The sequence below is a fragment of the Hippocampus guttulatus genome, chromosome 7 (assembly GCF_054856545.1).
Source record: "Hippocampus guttulatus isolate MCC_2025c chromosome 7, RoL_Hgut_1.0, whole genome shotgun sequence".
NCBI lineage: Eukaryota > Metazoa > Chordata > Actinopteri > Syngnathiformes > Syngnathidae > Hippocampus > Hippocampus guttulatus.
In genome coordinates this window covers 21,528,376-21,552,141 of record NC_141267.1, presented here as the reverse complement: position 1 = coordinate 21,552,141, position 23,766 = coordinate 21,528,376, and the positions used below count along the sequence as shown (strand labels likewise).

General features: G+C 44.0%; 1 long non-coding RNA gene across 1 annotated transcript; it reads right to left on the bottom strand.

The window, feature by feature from the left end:
* Positions 1 to 5,041: 5,041 nt before the first annotated feature.
* Positions 5,042 to 5,885, bottom strand: LOC147203061 (uncharacterized). The gene is made up of 3 exons (XR_015101346.1): positions 5,692 to 5,885; positions 5,426 to 5,541; positions 5,042 to 5,318 (listed from the first exon to the last, which is right to left on the bottom strand). It is a non-coding gene; the product is annotated as an uncharacterized LOC147203061 (long non-coding RNA).
* Positions 5,886 to 23,766: the final 17,881 nt, after the last annotated feature.

The window sequence follows — 23,766 nt, the reverse complement described above, 5'->3', positions numbered from 1 at the left end:
TTTTGTCAACAGGAAAAATGTTTTCTTTGATCTGTAATGTTTGTCGTATCGTCAATGAGATCAAAACATTTGCTGTCAATAAGATCAAAGTCATCTTTTGCCCAAATGCAAAGTTGCATCCATGATGTGGTTGGTTTGTTTGCTTTTTTTCTTTTTTTCTTTGATGTTTCTCGGATTCCATCAATGGCATGAAAACGGTTTTGCGATCGTCAATCAGATCAAAGTCATCCTCGACGCAAAGTTCAAGTCAGGAAGATGTTTTGGAATACCTTTTTCTTTCGTGTATTTTTCTCATTATATCATTAACGTAATGGCATAATTGCACAAGTCTACATTGAAATTATTCTGTTATTTATTATTTTGTTTTTTTAGTTTTTGAAAAATAAGCCAAACACACACACACACACAATTCAAATTCAACAAACTAGAGTAGTCGATGACCATGACAGGCATGTTCTTATTTTTTATGCAATTATGAAATAGCGTGACAGTCAGCTGAAATGCAAGATCAAAGTTCTCCTTTACTCAAATGCAAACTTGCATCTCTAAAGTTGATGAATGTCATCAGGGGGACCATTTTGAAACGTGGCCACTACAATGTCTTATATATTGTCACTTAGCTTTTTGTGTTCCGTTTTTACTTTTTTTCGGTGATCCTTCAGAGTGATGTGACATAATTTTGTCATCAAGAGCACGTTTCTGAAAAATTGTACTGCTCAAAAAAATAAAGGGAGCACTTAAACAGCACAATGTATTGACAAGTGTTCCTTTTATTTTTTTTGGAGCAGTATATCTGTGTGTACGTATATATATATATAATATATACACATTCCATAACATTGGTAAGATCCAAGACATTTCTTACACAGTTCACAATGTCGTCAGGATTTTTTTTTTTTCAAATCTAATATATGCTGTGTCATTTCGTGGCTTGAATAATCGACATATTACAATATTTGCACGCGTTCAAAAACTTCCTCAAAATTCATTCCCAGATTCTAGATGAAATGTCTTTTATTCATTTATTTTTTAAGTTAAGCACCATCTTATTTAACTGAACAGGTTTTTGTTTTTTGTTTTTTTAGTGGGGGGGGGGGAAGCAAAACTGACCATGTAAACCCAAAAAATTTCATTGATGTGACAAATATTGATGGTTGGAATTTGAATGTCACTGAGGGATCAGGACAGCCAGAAAGTCTCAAATGTGTCAGGAGTCCATGCTTGACTGAATAGGCCGTCAAATCATAGTTGAAAACCTCCCGTGTTTTTTGTCCAAGACTTTTCATCTTCTATCATCCGAGTGTGCGCAACGCAAGCAAGACCCAACTGCGGTCATGAGTCCACATGCGGAGTCATGCATCGACTTGGAATTGCCTTTTCGGAAAAGCTACCGTTGAAAGGTCGAGCGCGCAGTCACATTTCAACTGGTATCGGTGACGCCGATACTCTGTGCAAATACCCGTCACGTGCGTCTGGAATCGCTCGTCACCAGTTCATAAAACGATTACATTATGCACGATGTTATTATCGTTGTTGACGGCATGAAATTATTTTGGTGCTTGATGTCACCTCCCTCTGGATTCATTTGGGCAAGCCCAACGACGGCGACAACAACAACAGCGCTAAGCGCCGGCAGTGTAAGACCCCGCCGGCGGGGTCTGTCTTTGGCCAGCGCGAATCACCTGACACCACGCTGCGGTTGTCCGTCCGCCACGTCGTAAATGCATCGCATTGTGCCTTGCGGTTGAACCCGAGTGTTTCGCAACGCGAGGCGTTGTCACATCTCCTTTTTGTTTTTCCCATCGCCATCACAATGCGCGTCTTGGCTCTTCCCGCAGACCGAAACTGAGTGACGGATGTACTTATGGAGCAGCGTGCTGACGCGCATCGGGCGTTCCCAGGCGGACGAAACCATGCCGACCATGTAGCATTTGGGTACGCACTGGATCCTTCAGCTCCCTGCCACTGTGTTGCCGTTGTTCATTTATGGCGATGCTTTGAGACACAAGCTGTTAGGAATTATTATTATTTATTTTTTTGCTTTGACTTGTTAGCGCAAACCTGTGAAGCGAGCGCTGTATGGTGGCAGTGACGCAACTCACTTCACGGCGAGCGGCAGTTTTCCAATTACAACTTGTCAACAATTCTTCCCGAGGAGGCTTCATTCAACCTGTAAAGGTCATTATTATTAGACAGATGAGAAGAGATTTGGCTTCCGTGGCCTCTGCTAGCTTAATGCTAACACATCATGGGGAAAACCCCCCCGCTAACTAATATAACCCTTAAACATATCCACAAAATTCTTGGAAAAAATAAATTTTAAAAAACGCCCAATATACCCCCCCCCCCCCAAAAAAAGAAAACAGATTGGTTTACAAAAAAAATAAATACGTTGGAGAAAAAAAACAGGCAAATAGGTGTGAAACTGGGTTGCCGACCCACAAGTATGCAAGGGTCCACGATATGGCGATAATCGCAGGCCTATATTCTCGATCTTCTGCCAAGAACTATCGGCGTCCCGCGCGCCATTTTGAACACGTTGAGCACGAAGGATCCGTCGCAGCAAGTAAACTAATTTGATTGGACGGTTCATTTTGAACCGAGGCCCAGCTGGAATGGTGTGCTCTCCGGACACATTTTCTTTGGGGGGGTCGCTTGCCCGGCTTTTGCGGATTCAGCTATTTTTGCTAATTTAATTTAGATTTATTGATTTATTTATTTTTTATATACTTTGGAAAATTTGTTTGTTTCTTTGAGGGAGCCATACACTTTTTTTCTTTTTTTTTCAAGAATTTTAATGGCTTAAAAATATGCAGACAGTCAATTGTGAATTTATTGTTATTTATTTCTGCAATATTATTTCCTCATCTATTTATGCATTTCTAATGGTCATCAATCCTTCACAGATTTTCATAATTCGGTCTCTATGCCCCCCTCCCCACCCCACACGTTGCGCGGCGTCCACCTGCCGTATCTCCGCACTTAGTGTATGTCTTCATGAGACTACCCCCGAGGTGGCCGAGGTACTCACACCAGAAGGAGCAACACGATGCCCAATGAAATGCAACAAAAAGTGTGTCGAAATCGGTTCAATTCCCTGACATTCTATTACATGATGTTATGGCGGAATATATTTAAGAAGTAGGCGACAGTATTGTAGAGTGCCAAATATTTTTGGTTTGGTTTTGGACAGACTTCAAGTATCAAACATATCAAGATTTTGATTTCAGACTTGATTCTTGTACGTAAAGATCCGGTACACAAACCACCGATATTTTGTGATCGATCCACGCCAACGCTCCAGAATTCTCCGTCCAGCTGGATTGTGTCGATCGCTATAATGTTGATGATGATGATGACTGGATGTACGGTACGCAGCCACACACCAAAGCGCACGTCATCGCTTCTCAAACACTAACTTCGATTGTTCTCTCATTTTCAAAATGTGTCATCATATCAAAGCATATTTCGCTCATTCACGTGGGCGGCGTCAGATTTTGTCATACCACCTGCGCGTGCGTGTTGGCATGCAAGTCATATTGTGCATCTTTAGCGGAACTCCCTCCCCGTCAACTTTTAACCCGAGAGCCTTTTGATTATAATCGTTATGAAAAGTAATTATGAATCACCCGCGACTCGAAAATATTTTTTGCGTTTGTGCACCCTTATGTCATTGTCAGTAAAAGAGATGTGCAAACAATGAAAAGTGCCTCGGTAGAAATAATAAGTACAACTATTATGATATCAATAGTGGTTAAAAAAATTTTTGGAATAATTCAGAGCTTGACGTTGGTTATTTATGTATTGTTGAGGAAGTGTAAATAAAGAAATTAGACTCAACTTGGTTGCCATTACATCGGAGCTTATTTTTGTTTGTTTCATTCAAAAACAAAAAGGGTGTCAAAGAGAGGCAATATGTGACGGTAACCGTAGAGCCGGCCGGAAGTGGAACTCGGTGATTCCGCTTCCCTCCATTTGAGCTCCTCCGCACAAGAGGATCGAGAACAAGTCTACTTGGCTATACAGAATGCTGCAGTGGTTTCAATAAAACGGTCACGTTAGAACGCGATGAATTGTAAGATGTTACATATTTTTATGCTTTAGGAAACATTGATGTCTGGATTTTGGATCTACTCACAAAATTTTCTAATTCAGAAATTTCTTCCAGAACCAATTAATTTTGTAAGTAGAGGTACCACTGTACTCCGTTTCCCATTCGAGCGTCATGACTCGTCACATTAATAATGTAAAATCGGCGACGTCTTATCACGTTATAAATTTCGCGTTGCAATGTGGTAAGTTCTGTATCGTGTTAAAATGTGATGGAGTTCACGTTTTCATGTGGTAAAGTTCACGCTATACGGTGGTTTCACGTTTTAACGCAGTATGTTCCACATTTTACGTGTAAGTTATCACATTCTAACCTGATCATTTGCACTTGTGCATTCGGCAAAACAAAAAGAAGCCTTTTTTCACGGTCAAAAAACCAACCCCAAAAAAAGTTTTTTAGATTTATCTGTGTGTCAAATCAAGGCAAACGCTGTTGACTGATCTTAAAAAAATGGTGGGAATCTCAAACGTGTGAAACTCGACATGCCACAAATGCGTGCGTGTTTTATGGGACAATGGGAACAGTGTTCAAAGAGCTTGAAAGACTTGTGAGTAATCTCTGCCGAACATTGACCCGTTGTTCTTTGAAGAGTCGTGTGGGAATTTCAAAACGGTGGAAGCGTAAAACGGCGTCGGATTGATCTTGCACACGAAACACAAAGGCCCGCTAACTCAATTGGACCATCGGGAAAAAGCGACTGGAAAGCACAAACTATATGTGTACTTTGATCAAATGGATGGGTTTAAAAAACAAACAAAAAACGTTTAATTAATTTATTTATTTTTAATTATTAGTAGTATTTTATTTTTTATTTTCCTGAACCACAAAAACATGGTGCGGCGGTCAAGGGAAAAAGTGGATCGCCGCAAAGACAGTTGGCTTTGAGGATCCAAATCTCCATAGCAACCGGGAGGCTGCGAGGCCAAATCCATTTCGATCCACTTTCGGACCTCACAAATTCCGTTCAAAGTTCAGAAGGTCACAAGGCTTGTCAAGAACCCAAATCAAAGGCCGTTGTTATGATGACTGTTGATTGTTCTGCCCATCGTGTCATTACGGCGTGAGGGTTTTGGCAGCACATTATGCATGCGAGCCTCTAATATGATTCGATTCTCACGCGCGCACACTCCTGACTGGTTGGTCCAAGCTAACCGTGGTAGAAGAGATTAGCTCGATGGGGAGATGTCGCAGAGATGTGTGCCGGGTTCTGGAGGTGAAAGGTAAAGTCACTTATCAGGAAGAGGAGGAGGCGCATACTCCTGACCCCCCCCCCACCCCCCCCCCCCCCACACACACACACACGCGCGCACATACCTCGGGGTCCTCAATCAGAAGCTCTCAGTGGATTAGACTAATCAGGAAGGAGCAGCTGGGGGGCGACGCGGCGACCATTTTATCTGGCAACCCAACACGGTGCTCCTGAACGCAGCCTGCAGAAATGTTTGCGTGATTTTCCCCGCTTTGATCTTTCCTCATCATTGTCTTTAATTTTTTGAAATTATCGATATGGTTGCCTCTCTTTTCAAGGTAATCACGCTTTGTACTTGGACGTGCAGTTACCTCCACTCTCGCTAACTTACCTTCAAAATTGCACAGGCATGATGAGACGGAAGAATAAATCATTTCAGCACTGGACTCTGACGATGTGACCATTGGCCAACCGGGCATGCTGGACTGCAGCGCCCCACGTTGGCCCTATATGTTGCTTTGAAGTACTGCTGCGCACGTTTTGACCCCAGACAGGAAGTACAGTGCAGTATGAGTAAGAGAAGCAACTTCACTCATCATTAACGTGATCACTATATATCCTGCTTATCTGAAAAGAGAAAAAAACATATTTTTCAAATTTTTACATTTTCTTATCCATATTTTGCAGTAAAAAAATATATTGCCCAAGTACTCTCTATTGACCGAGAATATGACTCTGGTAAAAGGACACAATGAACACAAAACGTGTTCCCATCGCTGTTGGAATGTTTTTGGACTGGCCCCCCGCCACCCCCCCAAAAAAAGCTAAATCAGCTAATGATAAAGAACAAATTTGTCATATTGAATTTCTTTCACGCCAGAAGCTGATGATTTTAATCATTATTGGAGCCGGTTGTTGTATGTCAGAGGTTTGCTCTTAAAGCAAAAAATAATAAGTTATCCTTTATTGTGGGACAAATAAAGGATATCTTAATCTTAATAATAATAAGGGTTGTACTTTAAAAAACGGGTACGTTGGACTGTTATGTAAGACTGTGCCCAACTACAGTACAGCTACGCAAAAATCCACTCGAACAGTAACTTACTGCAGTTACAAGGACGAATACTATATTACTTTAAACCACTTTGATAGTGAGAGGCCCCCCCCCAGGGGGAAAAAAAAAGGTATATTTATGAATATTTACCAGTGGCGCAGACAGGCCCTCAGCGAGATAACACACACTTTCACACTCGCGATTACTTCGCCACTAATCTGTTTCTTCAAGGGACGTCGCCGCCGCCGCCGCGGACCCTCCGCTCGCTTTCAAACGAAACTTCTTTCAGACCGCTTGTTTCACCACATACAGTAATCCCTCCCCCACCCCCCCCCCCCCAAACTGTTGTGCCTTTTGAAAATGAGGCGAAAAACGGCATCTGTTTAGAAGTCACAAAGTTCCGCAAAAAAAAAACAGCAAGGCGTGGTGGTACTTGTTTGTTAGCTAGGAAGCCGTTGTGATTCCAGGGGGTCAGGGGGGGGGGGGGTGTCTATGACACAGATGGTGAAAATAAGTTCATTCACTTGAAGAATTTGGATGGATTTTATCCATGTATTGCGCATTAAATACAAGCAAGTCAAGCGTGTTTTTTTTTTTTTTTGGGCTCAATGAAGGATCCAAAGCAGTGCGCTGTGAAGCCCAAAACGTCCTGATTTGACTTGACTTGTAACAAGGCTTCACCTGCCTTCATTGGAGATCAGCGGCAAGCCAAAAGACAAGGCAGAAATCCTTGGCTTGGTTTGTCTTGATTCACCTTCAGCGCCCCCCCCCCACCCCACCCCACCCCCCACTTTTCCACGTGGCGCCGGAGCGCGAGCAACATTGTTATCGCCACAAAGCAGTACAGCGTTGATTATGAAGGCTAATTACATCGTCGCGTACTTGATGAAGCGCAGCGGCAGAAGACGATGAGGAGCGAGATACGCTGCGCCGCTTTCACCGTACTGTCGAGATTCACCGAGCGCAGGTGTTAATTCAGACCCCCCCCCCCCCCCCCCCGCCCCCGTAGCTCCATTCACAAAGCCCAGCCCGCAGATGCACAGGAAGTCGGCCATTTTGGGTAGAAAGTGGCCATGTCGGGGCCATGTTGTCTATTTCCAGGGAACCTCCAAAACGAAAGCGATAAATTCGACCGATGTTATCCGATGTTATGCATAACTCCACAGGTGAGCAAAAAGTGCTGCGACATCTCCGAATTTTTGAGGGGGGCCGCTTTGGCCTCAGGTCCTCACCATTGTGGTTCCTTTCTTGGGGCGTCTTTTGTCTCCGGGTGGAAAATGTCAAGGTGTAATTGATATTTCTCCGCGGGGCTCTTTATCTTCCAGCTCGTTCTCGTTGACCTTTCTCATGCCACTCTTCTTCTTCATCTTCTCTTTTTTTTTCTTTTTTTAGCACAGCTGAAAATAGCTGGACCGGGTTTTGGGTGGATGGCATTCATTTGCGACCGAGTTTATTAGCCATCAATGTGTTCTTTGGACCTGGCACTGATGCCACCACACATGCCATTCTCGTGATTTTCACAATTTAACTTACCGAAGCTCTCGAGTGAATCGAGTTCACATTTGGTGGGAACTTTTCAAACGGAGACTGCAGACTTTTTGTGTCTTTTTAACAACATACTGTAGGTTCTTCAAAAAAAGGGAACGGTTTTCATGTCAATCGGAAACACTGGTGCTGAATATGTTTTCTCAACAACCTGGAGGACGTTTAATGGTGACTTACCAAACTGTCGCCAAGCTGTCTCTGCGCCCTGTCATGAAAATTTGCAGTTTTTAACAATTTAGTGTCACCCTTCTGGCTCGTACTGTACACTCAGTTCACTTCTGCTGGCAACCAGAAAAAGTCCTTAGGATGAGTTCATTCAGGGAAATGGTCCGAAAATACCCCAAAATGGAACCCTTAAGCAAAAATGGCTGACTACCCTCGTGTTTCACAGCGTAGCCTAGTGCCAGATTTTTGTGCATCTTTTCATGATAGACATGCATGCCAGATTTTGTGTAAATCAGACACTCTCTTCCTGGATGCTGCCGTTTTTCTTTTTCTTTTTTGGGGGTGTGGGGCACTCTGGGAGGCATTTGAAATTTTATGCTAAATCACCAAAGTTTACTTTTAAGCTAGCTGAGAAAAACTCCATTTAGCATGTACAACTTCGCATCGCTGATCTGTCTCTTCTATCCGGTTCGCATTTGATAGCAATCGGATCAGTTCCACAGCTACGGCACCACGTCTGGAAATACCCCCCAAATCGGCATCTTTAACCCAAAATGGCTGCCAAGCAGTGCGTTTCGCAGCGCAATTTCCAGCTGATTTTATTGCGGCCTGTCATGATGAACACTCATGCCGGATGAGACATCAATCAAACGCAAGCTCGGCGGTTGACGATATTTCCCAACTCTGCGGGGAAATATTTAGCGGGTGCCAAATGCTACCCGGCGCATGCGTAGGAACGATGTAGCGAGATAACAAAACAACGGATCATGGAACAATAAACTTGCTCTGTTGATATCCGAAATCAGCAAACATCAAAGTTTTGAAGAGGAATGCCACAAAAACAGTTAAGCGCAGGCTGGTATTGCTCTGTGTTCTGCTTTGATGGTCTATTTTTAGCCTGCAAGTTCTCGCCTATCGTCAATTATTTATAATTGACAACAGTTTTGGATGTCACCTAAAACAAAAACGGTCATAAATCGACATAAAAACACGCCGCTGCGAGGTTATCCTGGGCTGCCAAACAAAGGGGAAAAAAAAAGACAGGAAGAGTCAGTAGCAACAGGAAGTCGTACTCATTGAACTCTCAAAACAACCGTTTCGCAACTCAATCGTTTCTTTGTGTCAGACATAAAACGCCAAACAGTGAAACAAGCCCTGACGCGAACATCAAAATGTTGTCATGGATGGATAGCACACAAAATGTTCAGGATTGCCTCAATGGTTTGAACCCTCCATATCCCCCAAAATATGATCCCAAACTTTTTAGGTGCTTTCCGCTTCATTTTATGACGATGCCCATTCAAGTAAATGCTTTCAAATGATGTGTAACGGAGAAATCATCCATGATGATGCCGTGGTATGTTGCAGCTTGGCAACCTGTGAAAAGACAAATAACGACGTTCCATGAGCCATTTTGTCAAACCCTCAATACAGAGTGGTCGCCAAAAACAGTGATATGTAAGAATGACATATACAACATGTATTGTGCAGATCTAAAAAAAGTCACTTACTTACTCCTCCTCCTTCGTATGTTCTGGCGAGAGTTAGACGAGCAACTTTGCACCATCGAACAATAACGTTTATCCGCGCTAGCTAGCAATCCGCAGATCGTAGCCGTTTTGTTTTTTTTAACCTCATTGGAGTTTGTTAAAATCACATTTCAGGTAGGCGATGCTCGGAAGGGAGACGTAATTGAAATCCAAAAAAAGACCCGGTAGAAATCCGGATGTAGTTACATCATCATTGAGGGACTGGCGAATGAATTGACACGGACGAGGTGTTTCAATGCTAAACTTTTTGGCTAACCGGAATGAGGTGGAGGCATGACTGCGTATCATCGGGGGGGGGTTTTTCATTTTTTTTTCTCAACCCATCAGCCTGATCAGATGGAACGCAGCAAAGCAACTTGAGTCAATAACTTGTTTGAATGTTTTGCTCCCCAGTATTTCCTGTGCCGCGACATGCTAGATTTCCGCGATACCCACCCAGCAGCTTGTCCCCCAAACCCCCCACCGGCGCGTCCCCGCTGTCCTTATCTCCCGCAGGACCCGCGACGGCAGCGTTTCCTCAGCTCGGGTCGCCGCAAAGTCCTTATTCAGTCGCCTTAGCCTTCGGGTCCTGCTGGCTTTGTGCCGCAAGTCGGGGAGCTAAGTCGCTAATGTCGCCAATAAGCATCTTTTTAGCGCCGCTGAGAGATGGGCTCATGCCTGAAAACATGCTGAACGATACGATGCTCGCATGTTTATTCAAGGAGGTGGACCGACCCCGCGACTTTCGTCAGCTCAGGAGCTGTCAAACTTTTTGAGGACGCCAATTCAACATAAAATATTCACTTCATAGAGAGAGAGAGAGGAAAAAAAAGTTGACATTTTACAAAAATAATCTTTTTCCTCAAAAAAAAAAAAAGATCTTGCCAAATAAAAATGTCTTTGTTGAGATAAGGCATACATTTACAGGAAATAAAATCCTAAGTCGGCCATTTTGTTTGGAGCAGACATTTTGGGCTCGTTGTCTAACAAGCTCCTTAATTGGAACCAACGGCGACACCGAATCGCGACGGCTTCTCTCCGGCGCCCTCCAATGTGCCCGAAACTTCAACGGCTTCAAAATGTCATCCTCCGTTTAAAAAGACCTTCGAATGACGTTTCTCAAGACTTTTACCGTCGCATGCGACGACAAACGGGGTGGCGCGGGATCTCGGGAACGTCAGTGAAAATCGCACGGGGGCTCGGTGGCCTCACCGCGGCGTGTCATTAGCATTCATTACAGTCCCATAAGCCAGAGTAATTACAGGCCCGAGTGCAAGGGAGGAATGGCAGTTTACAGCGCTTTGGTAATTTGATTTGCATCTACGCTATTAACTTCTTTTGTGCGTGTTTATGTGCCGTGGCGGAACACAAGTGCCATTTGGCTGCGGGCTGTCGGAAGGAGGCGAGGAGAAAAGAAAGCCTTTTTCAAACCTCGGAGATTGAGTTGCCTTCGCTTTCAAGTGCCAACGCGCTCGGATGAGCGCAGGCGACGTCTCCTTACCCGCAAATTTGGGTCAGCCGCATCGGTCGTCTTCATCTCTTATGTCAGCGTTCTTCGTTGAAATCTCCACCGGAAAACAGAAATGTTTTTGTCGCCCAAATGCTGCCCACTATTGGACTGTGCCAAAACATGCATCAGGAAATGGAATACAAATAACTCTTTGGTGTTTCCGTGATTTATTATTATTAGTATTTTTTATTTATTTTTTTTGCACAACTGCTCTCTGACAAGGACTTGATTGGAAAAAAATTTCAAGGGTTATCTACTTCTATGCCTTTCTGTGACTCTTCCGGTCTCTCTGTTGCAACCTGCTCAATAGCCACTTGGCGGCCATTGTGACACACAAGACAGGATGTCACTCAGAGGAAAGCGGCTACCGAGCTAAGAATGTCATCAATGGGTTGTGACAGAAAGACTGGAAGAGTCACAGAAAGACAAAGAAGTGGCCATCATCGGAAATGTTCTTTTTTTTTTTTTTTTTTTTTACCTTTCACTATAGTGCAAAAAGTAGGAAAACATTCAACAGTTGGTCATGTGCATTCAAAAGTTTCCATAAGGTGACCAGAAGTTCACCTGTAAAGGTCATCGAGCGTTTTTGGTTCATGCTGAAGTTTCACCCCGGGGTTATTCGATGCCAGTTCAACCCAGTGGGTTTCACCAAACGGATTTTGCTTGTCATGAAACTTGATGAACTTGTTTACAGTGACGGCGCAACGCTAGATCTCAATTTTTACATCCTTCGTGAGCGACGGCCCGCCGAATTTGGATTTGTTTGACAAAAAGGGGGCGTGGCCGCCTTCCTTTGAGCCCTCACATCAAGAACTGCTGAGTCCATTTCCACAGAAGAGCTATCGTTGAAAAGGGAATTTCAACAAGGATTCCAAATCTGAAGGTCCACGAGGTAACTTTCAAGGTCAAATTTGAAGGTGAAAAGCTACACCAATCTTCAGAAAGAAGGTCACGCCCACTTTGTTAAACTCACTAAAATTCGGGGGAGGCCGTAACTCCCCAACCTCTGCGCCGATTGACCTAAGATTTCAAATTTAGTGTGACGACATCACTATCAACATGTAGGGCAAGTTTCATTCAAAGCAAAATCCGCTTGGTTACGTTTTTCCGATTTATGGAGTGATTCGGCACGGAATGACCCCAAATTATTGAGAGCTGTGTTGATTAAATATGATCTAGATCCAACCAAAAATATCTTGGCAGTATATGCACGCTGTCAAATGGATTTTAGAAGTACCACGAATGTTCAATCAGAGAAAATGGCGTTAATAACGGGAATCTCGACGTGCCGTGAACGCAGCAACAGTGTTCAAGGTTGAAAGCGTCTGCGTGACCACCACCTTCCCGCACCTGCGCTTCTTGGAAAGGTCACGAGGGACTCTCGCAACTGTGAGGGAGTTTGGCGTTTGCCTTCGCGAAGCCTGTTAGACACCAACGCCCAACGTTGCCGTCGCTGTGGTTGCGGCTGCCGTCTGCACCGTCAAGTTCTGCAAGTATGTGCGAGGCCCCGGGCCGCTTTCGTCGTAACGCGCCGCATTCATTTGCTTGCTTGACTTGCCGGCAGCCTCGTTTGTATGCAACACATTTGTGACTTTTACGTGGTTATTTTGGTCAAAAAGAAATGCTCCTTTTTGCCGCATGACATTGAGCAACATTCTGCTCATTACTTCATTTTTTGGAGACGGCGGTTAGTGCGGAGGTGCAGCATTCGATTCTGGCTGCAGCCTCCCTGTGTGGAGTTTGCATGTTCTCCCCGTTCCCGTGTGGGTTTTCCCTGGGTAATCCGGTTTCCTCCCGCATTCCAAAAACATGCACGGCAGGTGAACATGTTAAGCTTGACAATATTCAAGCCACACAAAATACAGACCAAAGTCTTATTTTGAAAGTCTTTTGTGATTCAGGTTTTTACTCGAGTAATGACTTGGAGGACTACATTTTACTTTGACTTCAATGATATTATTTGAAAATAACAGTACTGTACTGTACAATCTTTGGCCCACTCGACCCACCTTTGCCCGCCACAGTGTCGGGCTTTTTTCGAATGCTTGCCACTGCTCATCTGGCGACTGGAGGAGAATCGAGACGAGTCTCCCACAAAGCTGATGAGGTTTAGACGACACCTTTGTGGCCAAACAATGGCTTACTATTTACCTGACCATTTCTTCACCCTCCCTCAGAGAGAAAAGTGCAGCTTTTGTCTCCTTCGGATTCGCTTGGTTGAGCGTCTTCACGAGGCCGCGAGAAACCACCGCAGCTTTCTGTATGACGGCTTTTCTTTTGAGGGCTTTTTTATTTTCTTTTTCGGGAGGTCAGGGGTGACATGTTTTAGCGCATGGATATTTCCTGCCAAGGTGAACAACTGCATCTTATTACGCCAGTGAAATGGAAGTGTTACTTATTTATTTAGTTCATTAGTTAATTAGTAATTCTTGACAGTGCCCTATCATTAGTATTTTTTCTTTTGTAATATATTTTCAAAATGGTCATCATGTCAAAATAGTGTATAAGGTTTGTAAGACAGTTGAAAATTTGAATTACTACTCAATGAATATCAGTAGCATAGCATTACTGTGCTGAACATGCATGATAATGTGCGCGAAAGATGTTTTGGAGGGCTTTCATTCATTAACTACCTCTTGCATCGCGTAACTGCTTTGAAAACTCTTAAAAGTGGTCGCGAATAGGATTTCCAAGGTTTTTCACTGGACTGTGATGTGACGTCGGCGCTCTGAGCAAATGCTAGCGACGTTAGACTGCTTTTGAACGCGAATGCTGCTTTTTATATAATAGCAATAGCCAAACTAGCCACATTGCAATGAGCACTTGTAAAAATTGACATAAAGTGGATGTACAGGTTTTTTTGGGGTGTTTTTTTTTGTTTTTTTTGCGACAGCAACATCATGTTAGCACTCTGAACCAGGTCCAAAAAAAACATTAAATGCTATTAGCATCGCATACGTAGCCTAGCTTGATTCGCAACTCTGCTGAACAATCTTCAAACTCATCAAAAAGTAGACAAATGGGGATTTTATGAGACCGTGATATCATGATGGAGTGCTGGAAAGAAGTAATAAAAAATATTTCTAATTACGCTATGCTATTCGCAATACAACAAGGTAGTCCCCACGGGCAGGATCTCATGTGTAGCCCGCTGGCGTGTTCTAAAAGAAGCTAACCAATGACGGGACATTGTACAAGTGATCAGCGAAAAATGTCCACACTTGCAGAGATTTATAGAAATCGTTTTGGATGTATACGAATACCCAGACCACCCCTGACCCCAAAACCTCAACCCTAACCCAAGCCCTCATAAAATAGCACAACCACTGTTCACCCTAATAGCATCAAAGCATAACGGCGCTCAATATGGAAGGGTTGTGTCGGTGCGTGTGTTTGGTGTGTGGACTGCGTCTGTAGGCTTGTGGAAGTTCAGAAGTGCTTTTGGGTCATTTGTATCAGAAACTTTGCCGTCTTTGTAAGAAACTTTTCTACTTTTCATCAGACTGTAAACAGAGAGGTGCTAATGCTAACTGGACTCAAATGGTTTTTGTCCAGTTAGCATTTCAGTTGGCCTCCGGTGCCAGTCAGTTTTGGACGCCATTTTTTTTTTTTTTTTGAAAGGCAGCAGACAGACAGACAGAAAAACAGCCCCCCGCCCCACCCCGCTTCCTCCATCTACCGTAGCAGCTCTCCTAATCCGCCACTAATGGTTAGCAATGGAGGCCCAGAGGACGACTCAGCCACTGGGGTGTGCAAATCCCCCACCGGAGTGGGAGTGTCGCGCTTCAGGAAGTACTCAGCCAAGCACAACCCCGATGGCGTGCTCGCCACCAGCTCAAGGTCACCCCCCCCCCCCCCCCGCATGTAACACACGCGCACACACACACCTGGACACATACAAACAATTCTCCACACCACACGTACACGAAACACTTCTACACACACTTCTGATTACGATCAGTGGCTGTAAAGACGAGATCTTCCCTTTTCGGAGAAGTGCTTCAAGTCTATCCCATTGTTGCAGCTGAATGTCATTTGGGCGCCCACTTCTTCCCGTACGTGCGCGCTTGTGTGTGTACTCAAAGATAACACACTTTTTACGATTCAAGTGCGAGAGGTGCGGAGGTGAGCCGCTCCTTAAATGTGTCTGGGTTTGGTTTTTTTTTTTTTTTTTTGGGTGGCGCGAGGGTTGGGTGCATGCGCGTCGCCACTGCTTCACTTTGGCTGGTGAACATTGTGGAATTGTGAATTGAAGAGTCCCCGCTGCTAAGACGGACGGGTGACAGTAGGTAGGGTTGCAAATGACAGTTTTAAGCCTACATTAGTGTTTCAAACAAAGATTATTGTTTCAGAGTCAAGTTTCAAGCAGGATTCAAGTTTCAAATTACAAGGTTGTGGCTTCAAAGAAAGTGTCAAGTCTGAGTTTGGGTTTCAAATGAGTCTTTTAAACCCTGTTTGATGTTTTAGATGGGGAAGGTTTCAAGCCGGGCCAAGATTTCAAAATAGGGTTTTGACAAACATTTTAGGGCTTCAATCGATGTTTTCAAGCCTGTTTTAGTGTTTCAGATCAATATGTGAGTGTTTCATATTGGGCTCCCAAACTTAAACTGAGGTCTTAAAGTAGGGTTTCAAGCCTGGGATCGGGTTTCAAATGTCGGTTCAAAACCCAGTTCAAGGTTTCAATCAAAATGAATCCTACTTTGAACCCCTTACCCGGCTTAAAACCACAACCCTGCCTTTAAACCCGACATGTATTTAACCGTACTACATTGAAAGACTAACTTTCGCCACAAACCCTACTTCAAAACCTATCTCCGGCTTGAAACCCTGCGTTGACCCCGCAAATGAGGCAAAGGAAAAGTCTGCCGTGCGAAACCAATCTCGTGTCCATCTCGGATCTGGAGCGTCTCAGCTGTGTCGTGCCTCTGTGGCCACGTGGTGCTTTCACCACAATTAACCTGCGGGCGACCAGTTTAAAGGTGTATCAATAATGGATGACCTCGGATAAACGGACAAACGGATTCTCTGCTTGACCCCATCAGTGCTGCCATTATTTATTCACGTTGATGGCGAACTGGACCACGATTGAGCATTTCGCGCAAGGCTGCCTAAACCTATTTGCTATTTATAACTTGCGTTTCTTCTCGCATGAGAGTATTATGAGAGCTAATTTCATGAGCTAACATCGTAGCTCGCTTTGGAAGCTCTTTGAAGAAGCGGAAGAAAAAACATTGAAACTAACATCGGAAGCGAACCTAAGCTGACGTCAGACGACAAGAGTGAAAGCCCGATTTTGAGCCGACCAGCGTCGCGTCGCATAGCCGATTTTGAGTTGTGTCGTGGGACTTCCTCCACGATTGGAGCTAACGTGAGAAGCTGACATTTAACAGTTTAGCGAGCTAAGGTTGGAAGCTAACATTGAAAGCTAACTATGTCAGTAGGGTTGGACGCTCTCTTAACAAGCTAATGTTCATGCAAATTTTGGAAGCTAACATTTAAAGTCATTGAAGCTAACATTGGAAGCTAATTTAGGGACTGCCACTAGATGGCAGAAATGGCTTAGTTGCGCCTGCTCAGGCGCTTATACATACGACATGAGTAGGCCTGAGTTGTTGCGGAGTTGAAATGATATATGCAGGACAAACAATACCTCGATAACATCAACAAAAAAATACCCCAAATTAATTGAATTGTCATTTATATACCAGAGCTCTTTGCGGTGGCATAACAAAAATGACAGTATTTATTGTTTGCTTTCGTGGATCTTTGAGACCAGGGGTGTCAAACTCATTTTTGTCGCTGGACACATTTCTGCAACCATTTCCCTTGGAGGGCCGTTTTGACTGGAAGCATAGGAGGAACGGTTTATTCAACTCTTGTTTAAGTTCCTGTCATGACATGAGGGATTTGGTAACAAGAAAATTCATACAATACAGTTTCTCCCTTATATATTACAAAGACATTTTAGCAAGCATTACGACAGTTGACATGTTTGATTTGCTTTCGCGGGCCACATGAAATGATATGGCGGGCCAGATTTGGCACACAGGCCTTGAGTTTGACACCTTTTTTAGACAAACATTGAGAAACGTATAATAAAACATTAAATATATTAAAAGCACATATTTTTAAATATATTAAAAGCACATATTTCTCTCCCGATCCACATATTTGACTTCAAAATGGCGCCGCGTGAGTGGCTGCCTTTCCAGCAGCTCCTATATTTTGTTGTTCTACTTCTTCCTTTCATAACTTTGCTGCTGTGAATCGGGAATTTCTCCATTGCGAGACTAATAAAGGTTTTCTTATCTTCTTTTTTCCTTACGTAAAATATAATTTTTGTCGTACATCTGGAAGGAAGGTTAGCAAGCGCGCGGTCTTCCGCGCGCTCCCCGAGTCGCGCTGATCAAAAATTGCGGGCCCCTCCGGCACTGAAGTTGAACGTAAATATCTGATCATTTGGAAGGCGGTGTCGAAGCAGAATGCCGAATCACCCGCTGGCTTTTTAACCCCGGAGCAGAGCTTTTGTTAAACCATCTGGCCCGCATCCACGTTTGTGACTCGTCGGTCTTGGCAGTGCAAGCGCTGCGGTTTGGCTGGCAGCTTTAATGACAAGTTGTCACCAGGAAGAACGGACGCTCAACTTTGTGTGGAGATGAAAGACATTATCATACCAAGAACGGCAATGTGGTGACTCTATTGATGTTGTTCCAAAAGGTGACATTCAGTTTTTTTATGTGCTCGGATGGGTGAAGGTCAGGTCCCAAAAAAAAAAAGAAAAAGAAAGAAAGAAATTTAAAAAACAATTCTGCTGAGCACAGCAGTTTTGTTCTTTTTGGTCGGGTTGCGATGTGTGTAATACGCCGGCTGCCAATGTCTCGAGACAGGCACTTCTTACCGCAGTCAACGTCTCGGTTTTGCTGTTCAGCTTGAAACCCTCATTTGAAACCTTTGCTGCTGACATTGAGACTCTTTCAAAGCCCGATACCAGCTGGAACCTTATTTTGAAACCCAAATCCAGGTTTTCAGCCATAGTATGAAGAGTAAACATGCTTTGAAACGGACTTTGAAACCCTAACTTGAAAACCTAACGCAAGTTTTCTCCCCCGAGCTCTCCTCTCGGTCCCTTGAAGCCCAGGGCCTTGCTCACATGAACGCCGAGTGCGCACAAACCAGAAGACAGAGGACGCAGCTTATCTGCTCACCTCATCTTGATTGTCTTTGCGTCGTCTTTTCATCCCTGCTGGCCTGAGCCGGCCGGGCCCTCGGCTTTCTTCTCTCCCGGGAGCTAAACCCTGCGTGTGTGTGTGTGTGTGGGTGTGTGCGTTATCTAGCATCAGGTATTATTTATCAGTGCATACAGCCAGTGTTGACCGGATAAACTATTCATCTGATGCTCAACCTTCTTCCATCGGGGACCTAACGCGGCCAAAACAGGACAGAGACAAAACATTAGGTACACTCATGACTCGTCCTGAGAGACAGAGAAGAGGTTGGAGAGAGGCGACAGAATGCAGTACCAAACATACAAAACGCGAAGCCACCTTGGGACCACCAACTTCAATTTGTTTGTTTCAATTTACTTTGAACACGGAGAACAAAAAAACCCCCCAACCTATTGTGATCTTGAGAAATTGTAGCAAAAAATAAATAATAAAATACACTAAACAGAAGGAACCACCTGAAGACAAGCATCTTTGGTCTTTTTTTTTTTTTTAATTAGTGGAAGAAAAAACATGGAAACATTATTTGAAAACAATAAATATTGATTTTAAGATCCGTTCATCGAAACCAGATCATTTCTCATTTGAATTTTGTATTAAAAATACATTGACGTCAAATTAATTCCGAAACTTGGACAAATTCCCTGAAAGTGGATCAGTGGAAATATTTTCTGAATTTAAAAAAACAAAAACAAACCAGTGAAATTGGAAAATTCGACTTAAACGTTGTTTTGTGTGCGTGTATTTTGGGCTGGGGGGGATAAATAAGTATCGACTTTTGTGCCAATAGAATGAAATTGGAAAATGAATTAAAATCTACCTTCTTGGCAGAATTTTTGGTGGGGGTCAATCAAGATGAATTCAAATGTCAATGTTTGCTTCCATTACTTGCAGGGAATAAATCCAGTTTTTATATTTATTTACATATTTTTGTTTTCAGAGCAATAAGTCATACATTCCGCGTGGTTCAATGGATTCCCATGTTCTGAAATTAGATCATTTTTCCTTTGAAGGAAATGATTGACAATCCACAGCACCGCTCAAAAGGTGGGCTGGAAACACATGAAGAGGTCAAGAAATTCAAGCGTTTGTCTCCTGACAATGCAAAGCTGCAAACTGAAAGTCATCGCGGGTCACGAGGCCTCATCCACATCAGAAAGGGGAAAGAAAAAAAAAAAAGAAAAGCAAGCGGATCTCGTTTGCTCATCGAGTCGGCACACATGAGAAGCGGCAGAAGCAGACGTTGACATTTTGGGCGGGCGGTGTCCTTCCCACAATTAGCACACAATTACTTGTCTGTTCTCCACGTTCTTAATTGCCGGGCGAAAAGGTGACTGGCGGGAAAACTCGTTCATCCCATGCCGGTGCCAAACACCGGCATGAACTCCTTTTGCTCCTTTTTACCTCCCCGCCGCGCTCAATATATATTTTTTTTTCGCCACCAAAATTCTCTATATGCGTTGCCATTATTCTCGCGCTTGTTTTGTTCCACCATTGACGCGTTCAAACGTCCGAATCTTCACCAGATTATTCCCGTTCTGAAAATCCCCCCACATTTCCCCCACTACGTCCCAGTCAATTCAAACCGTTCCAGCGTCTAACTCCGGGGTGTCCAAACTTTTTCATTTGAGGGCCCCATTCCTAAAAATGCACGGATGGCAAGCCGTGTTCTATTGTTGCCGTTTTCGAGTCGCGCTGGGAAACTTTTACTTCTCTTAAAGGCAATAAGGCAAATTGTTTGGGATTTTTCCAACACTTTCGGGTGGCCAACGGCCCTCCATCTCACTCGACTAGAACCACCCCTGCAGTGAACAGAAGCCGAATGCCATCTCCGCATTCTTAACCTAAACGAGAGCAAACTTTGCCAAGCTGCCCCTTTTGAAAACAGTTGAGAACTATTTCGAGTCGCTATATTCAGTTTAAATTCATCTTTCCTTTTATTATTTATAATTTTATCTGTGTTTTTTTTGTTCTTGTCTTGATTGTAAAGTGTCCTTGGGTGTTTTGAAAGGCGCTTATAAATAACATTTATTATTATTATTATTATTATTATTATTATTATTAATGACGAATTTGAGACGTCCACGTATCGGACCGTGACGCAGCAGAATGTGGAAGAAACAATTTATGCTTCTCAAAAATTGGCTTTATTCATCATTGTTGTGAAGAGGAACTCTGTTCTTTTATTATAGATGGTACTTCATTTGTATCTTTGCATATCTCGAAAAGCTGTTTGGAATGTGAATCCATTTCTTAATAGTTTCTCATCTGCCTGCCTCGGTCCTCTTCTTTTTTTCTTGTTTTTTAAAACTGGCCTTGTGGGCCGAGTCCAATATATGCCGCGGGCCACTAAAAAATGGATGGCGGGCCGCAAATGACCCCGGGGCTGTAATTTGGACACCGGGTCTAAATGTTCATCTTGGAAGCTCTTGGTCACATTCCCGAAGTTTCCCCATTTTCACATCAATCTTCCTTCCCAAACGAGGAGACACTTGAGCTTTTTCTTGCTCATTTCTGGACCGACTCAAAAGCCATCGAGTCTCCCATTCGACATTTGGACCCTCGGATTCATTTTGCGGCCTTTCAGTTGAGCTTCCTTCGCGCATTCACACGCCGTCGCCGTCCAAGTCTCGAGTTTTGTTTCTCCTCGTTGTCAAAGTTTGTCGACACAACAAGACGAGCGACGGCGGAGCAGAGGGAGAGGATTTGCTGCGCCGCGCGTTTAGCAATCAAAGCGTCCTAATGAAAGCGTGCGACAATCTTTTCAACCATCGCTTGTCTTGATCTCATGCCACCGTGGGAGGCCACAGAACAAACGTGTAGCACGCGTGTGTGTGTGTGTGGGGGGGGGGGGGGGGGGGTTGGGGGGGGGGGACAAAACATGGGCTGTGAATGCCCTCTAGTGGCGACTGAGGTCACACCAGTGGGTGGAACATCGATGCTACTCGTGAAGCAAAGCTGTGCGCTAGACAAATGCAAGCAAGTCCGACGAGTCCGTCGCCAGAGGTTAACTCGGACTTTTATCTTGTCAAAGCTGAGAAGCAATTTTTGCGCATCCAGTGATTATGTAATAAGTCGGTGCTTCTCAATTATTTTCTGTATATATTATCATCTATCCATTATCCGATCCGTTTATCCTCAGGAGGGAGGCGGGCGTGCCGGAGCCTCTCCCAGCCGTTTTCGGGCAGGGGCACACCCTGAACCGGTTGCCAGCCAATCGCAGGGCACACAGAGACGAACAACCATCCGCGCTCGCACTCACACCTCGGGACAATTTTGAGCGGCGGGGGTGGGTCACCAACCTTTTTGAAACGACTGATGAATGCGCAAAGGCTGCCACTTTGACCGTATGCACTTGACTTCATATAAATTAGCTGGAACTACTTTCATATGTGATCATTAACGACGAATGATATTCATTTGTGAGAAGATATGTATTTATCTTTCATAATTATTGCGAGGGGAAACGGCGAATGTGATCAGTATCGACTGGCCACGCTCTATTTGAAATATCTGCCAGCGTTCACCTTTTGAAACGATCACTTCTGGAGAGTCACGTTGTCTCGTCACCGGGTGAGCTATTTTTGGAATAGACCCTCGAGGGCCTCCCTGGTGTTCCCGCCGGGCGCCACACTGGTGACCCTTGATTGAGAGTGTTCCATCAACCTCCCGTGCATGTTTTGGGGAATGTGGGAGGGAAGCGGAGTGCCCGGAGAAGCAGGTGCGGGGAAGAACAAATTCCACAAAGGAAGGCCGGAGCCGGAAAAAAAAAAAAAGCATTCGGCTTTTTTTACAAAATGTCGATTCGCCATCAGATCAGATGACACAACAGTTTCCAAAGTGATTTCTATGAAACCTTGTGATGAGTCACATGACCTTAAAAGTGGCATAACAAATCCCCAAACCTTGCAGGTATTGATCGGTTACTTGCGTACAACGGCCAGACAATTCCTACCCAAGAAAAAGACTCTTGTGTGAATCACCCCCCCCCCCCCCCCTGGACTTTGGCTCAGTTTTGGCTTTCACTCTGCTCTGGATGCCTTCGCTGTCTTTGTGTGCCTGCGGGCCTTGAGATTTTCTTCGCTTTCTAGCCGCCGCGGATCTTTTTTGTTTGTTTATTTGTTTTTGTTTTTTCAATCGATCAGCTCATTGTGCGCGCGTGACGACGGCAGCGCAAGCAAACGCGACAGATGTTACAATTGACGATTTCCTTTGAAAGCACTTTCAAAGGCGGCCTTCAATTGATTTCAGTCCGCTTTCTCGGCAAGACGGCGGGGGAAGCGTCCTCGCTTAGTTTTTTCTGCCCATCGTGTTCTCCTCCACAAATTTTGTACATGACGGAGTGAAAACGGATTCGCGTCAAGCGCTCTCATCCGCGCTTTATAAAGAGAACCGGTTTCGACACGATTTAGAATTGTCGCTTTGCGAACCCGTTTTTGGTGAGTGTGAATGATTTCAAGCAAGTATCGATGAATCGCTATCGCTATTCGAAAAACACTTCAAAATATGAAATGAGATGATACAAAAAAAATATGTATTTTATTTATTTATTTATTTATTTGTCTTATTTCTTTTCATAACAAATTTAAAAAAAATAGGGATGTCCCGATACGATCAGACGATTGTCAGCTGATCGGGTGAAAAACGATCGCTTTTATTTTCTGAAAACTTCAAGGTCACCAATCTCCAAAATAATCTAAACGTGCAAGTATCTTTGCCAAATACAACAGGAGTGATACAGTACACCGTTTTGTTTTGTTTTTTTAAGTCGCGATCCAGTAAGCGCGACACGAACACGCCCGCAGACGCGTCATACCTCGTTTTTACAGGGAGAGGCAAGCATGAACGGTTCTCCCAAACGAGTCCGCCTCGTCAAAGACTTGAGGGAGCCGCCGGTGCGACAGACGGGTGGCGTTCAAACGAGCGACTCCAAATACGAGTTTAACCAGCGCAAATTATTTGGTGACAAGCGAGCTTGTTCCCCTCTGGTTGTATTTAACCACCGCCATCAATCAACGGCGTCGTTTCTAGACGAGGGAAGTCACGCACGTCGCCGCGGGCTCTTCGCCCCGAAAAAGCCGTGACATAACGACGGAAACGTATTGTTTACTATGAGATCAATCAAACGTGTCAAATAGAGGAATCCCTCATTTCGGGGTCATGCTCCACTAAATTGGTGCCCGGGCCGGCAAATGAAAAGGCTTTTTTATTTTTTGATTAAGCGTCCTGACACATTGACACGGATTGTCTTTAAAGTTAACGTTCAGTTAGCGTCAACGTCGACACAAATCGTACCCTGTATTTGCTGATTATATGCTCCGAACCCACTCGTAGTTTTGAGCACATTGAGTCATTCAATATGTGTAGCATCACATTTAGCCTGTACGCACAAAAAAAAAATCAAATCAGAAATAGAGAACTGGAGTTTATTTTGAATGTA